The sequence below is a fragment of the Anopheles maculipalpis genome, assembly GCF_943734695.1.
Source record: "Anopheles maculipalpis chromosome X unlocalized genomic scaffold, idAnoMacuDA_375_x X_unloc_25, whole genome shotgun sequence".
NCBI lineage: Eukaryota > Metazoa > Arthropoda > Insecta > Diptera > Culicidae > Anopheles > Anopheles maculipalpis.
The window spans coordinates 20,001-23,379 of record NW_026060486.1 but is presented as its reverse complement, the minus strand read 5'-3'; positions in this window follow the sequence as shown (position 1 = coordinate 23,379).

Sequence of the window (3,379 nt, the reverse complement as noted above, 5' to 3'; positions counted from 1 at the left end):
CGACCACATCGAGAGACCAACGGAGCCGATGCTTTCCGAGCGTCAATTCGGCTTCCGATGTGGTCGCTCCACCCTTCAGGCGGTTGAACTGGTGGTCGAGGCTGCCAGATCTGCCATGAGCTTTGGACGCACTAACCGGCGCGACAAGCGTTGTCTACTCGTCGTTGCGCTGGATGTGCGCAATGCGTTCAACTCGGCGGACTGGCAGGCCATCGCGGAGGCGCTGCACGCAAAGGGAGTACCAGCAGGACTGCGCCGCATCCTGCAGGAGTACTTCCGGGACCGTGAGCTCACGTACGACACGAGCTCCGGCCCGGTAACACGTCGAGTAACGGCAGGAGTTCCACAGGGATCCATCCTCGGTCCCACTCTGTGGAACATCTTGTACGACGGCGTGTTGAGTGTGCAGCTGCCCGAAGGAGCAACGATCATCGGCTTTGCCGACGATTTAGCAGTACTGGCGAGAGGGTGCACACCGGAGGAGGCGGCTGGAGTAGCGGAGGAGGCGGTTACAGCTGTTTCGGGTTGGATGGAGCGACATCGGCTGCAGTTGGCCCCTGAGAAGACGGAGATTGTTCTCATCTCCAGTCTCAGAAGGGGTCACCCAGAGGTGCCCGTATCCATCAACGGAGTGGAGGTGCGATCCAAGCCTGCAATTCGCTACCTCGGGGTTCAGCTTCACGACCACCTATCGTGGAAGCCACACGTCGAGAAGGCCACGACGAAGGCACTCCGTGTGGTGAAGCTGGCCACCGGCATGATGCCAAACCATGCCGGACTGGGGATGGCGAAGCGCAGGCTGCTGGCGGGGATTGCGGACTCCATCGTCAGATACGCGGCACCCATCTGGGCGGAGGCGGTGAAGCTCCAGTGGTGTCGACGGAAACTGGAGCAGCTGCAACGGCCTTTGGCGAAGGGAGTGGCGAGAACCTTCAGAACCGTCAAATACACGACGATGGTGGTATTGGCGGGGCTGATTCCGCTTCACCTCCAAGTGTTGGAGATGGCCCGTCGACACAAGCGGAACCAGGACGCTTTGAGAAGGGGAGTGTTGATCGACAAGGAGGTGATCAAAAGGCTCGAGCGTTCGGCGACCATGGCGATGTGGCAGACGTCATGGGACGAGGAGGCCGCACTTCCATCGGCGAGCCGTTTCGTACGCTGGGCACATCGCATCCTGCCGAACATAACTGCCTGGGTAGGTCGGAAACATGGCGAGGTTGATTTCCACCTGAGTCAGGTGCTCTCGGGACACGGCTTCTTCCGAGAGTACTTGCACGCCATGGGCTTCGTCTCTGCCCCGACCTGCCCATTCTGCGCCGACAACGTGATCGAGTCGGCTGAGCACGTTATGTTCGTGTGCCCACGGTTCGCGGATGTGAGAACCCAACAGCTGGTCGACGAGGAGGGCGAGGCAGTTACTCCCGAACGGCTGGTGCCGTGGATGTTGACCAGTCCGGAGGCTTGGCAGTCAGCAGCAGAAGCGGCACGGCGAGTATGCCGCTTCTTGCAGCTACGCTGGCTGGAGCACCAGGCTACGGAGAACGTGGCGGTCATGGCTGACATCCACACAGCCGCGCAACGGGAGGAAGCAGCACGACGACAGGCCCGTCGCGAGCGGCATAACGAGGGACAGCGGAGACGGCGTCGAGAGAGGAACGTGCGACTGGCTACAATCAACCCGGACGAAGGGGCTGCCATATCGCGTCCTATGGTAGCCCAACCGAGGAGAGACGTACGCAACGCTGGTCCGCCCTCAGCCGAAGTCCTCCTTCGTAGACGGCTGAGGCGAAACCAGCAGCAGCGGGCGTATCGCGAACGCATGCGAGCGGGTACACTCCCATCCGTTCGTCCGGGGAGACTGCGCCGAGACAGGGAGCCACCGACTGCGGAGGAGGTAGAAAGGAGACGGACAAATCGGCGTGAACGGGAGCGAGCGAGGCGACACGCAGAAGCCGATCGCCGCCGCAACCTATCAACCGATCGATTGAGTGGAGTCACCAATCAACCGCCTTCAATCAACCGGAGCAGGCTGATACCGAGGACGTTTCGGCACCAACGGCCTCAGGGGACGACAACGGCCAATCACTCGTCAGGGAGCACGGCGAGTAGATTGGCCCAACAACAAGCGCTTCGTCAACGGCGGCGGACAGACGATGCCGATCGCAGACGTGGCGTGATGTCAGAGGACGCAGAGGCTGCCACTACCGAGGTGGAGACATCCGCGCGTTAATTTTCGTGGCCAACGGGCCTTTATTAATGTATTAATGTAAAATAAAGATAATTTTAAATTAAGGAGAAAATTAAATAATAGGAGAAGCGCCTGGCCCATGCGCGTGTTTGGGTCAGGACGCATTACGGCCGACGGTTACGCCCGTTTGGGAAGGCCGCCGGCTAGGGTGTTAGTGCGTGTTTTGTAACCTTTTGTATTTCTGTTATAATTCGTTAATAAACACGTACATATTTGTTAAAAAAAAAAAAAAAAACGAAGTGGAGCTTGCGGCTTAATTTGACTCAACACGGGAAAATTTACCAGGTCCGAACTTATCGAGGTAAGACAGATTAAGAGCTCTTTCTCAAACTTAAGGGTAGTGGTGCATGGCCGTTCTTAGTTCGTGGAATGATTTGTCTGGTTAATTCCGATAACGAACGCGACTCAAACAAGCTAACTAGAACGCTGTCAGCAGTGTGCCTCCGGGCACACCTGACGTTACGGGGCGGCGGCGCCTTCACGGGCGGTCGTCGCACTAGTTTGCCCTGCTTAGCGGGACAACTTGTGTTTAGCAAGGTGAGATTGAGCGATAACAGGTCCGTGATGCCCTTAGATGTTCTGGGCTGCACGCGTGCTACAATGTGGGCAGCAGCGTGTTCTCGCCAATTGGCGCCCCCATTCCGAGAGGAACGGGAAATCACCCAAATGCTCATTTAGTTGGGATTGGGGACTGCAACGGTCCCCATGAACCTGGAATTTCTAGTAAGTGCTAGTCATTAGCTAGCGCTGATTACGTCCCTGCCCTTTGTACACACCGCCCGTCGCTACTACCGATGGATTATTTAGTGAGGTCTCTGGAGGCATACCTTCCGCGGTTCCTTCGTGAGCTGCAGTTGGCACGGCCGAAGTTGACCGAACTTGATGATTTAGAGGAAGTAAAAGTCGTAACAAGGTTTCCGTAGGTGAACCTGCGGAAGGATCATTACCGATCACCCGCTTAAAGTAGCAAATGCATCGTCGGCTCAAAACTGACGCGCACATCTATAGTTCACGTAGCGTTACCCGCACCAAGTCAGGTAACATGCCAGTGGGTGATATTTCATCATGTGATGATCATGGCCCATGTTTGCAGCTACACTGTGTGGACTGTTTGGTGCAACAAATGGA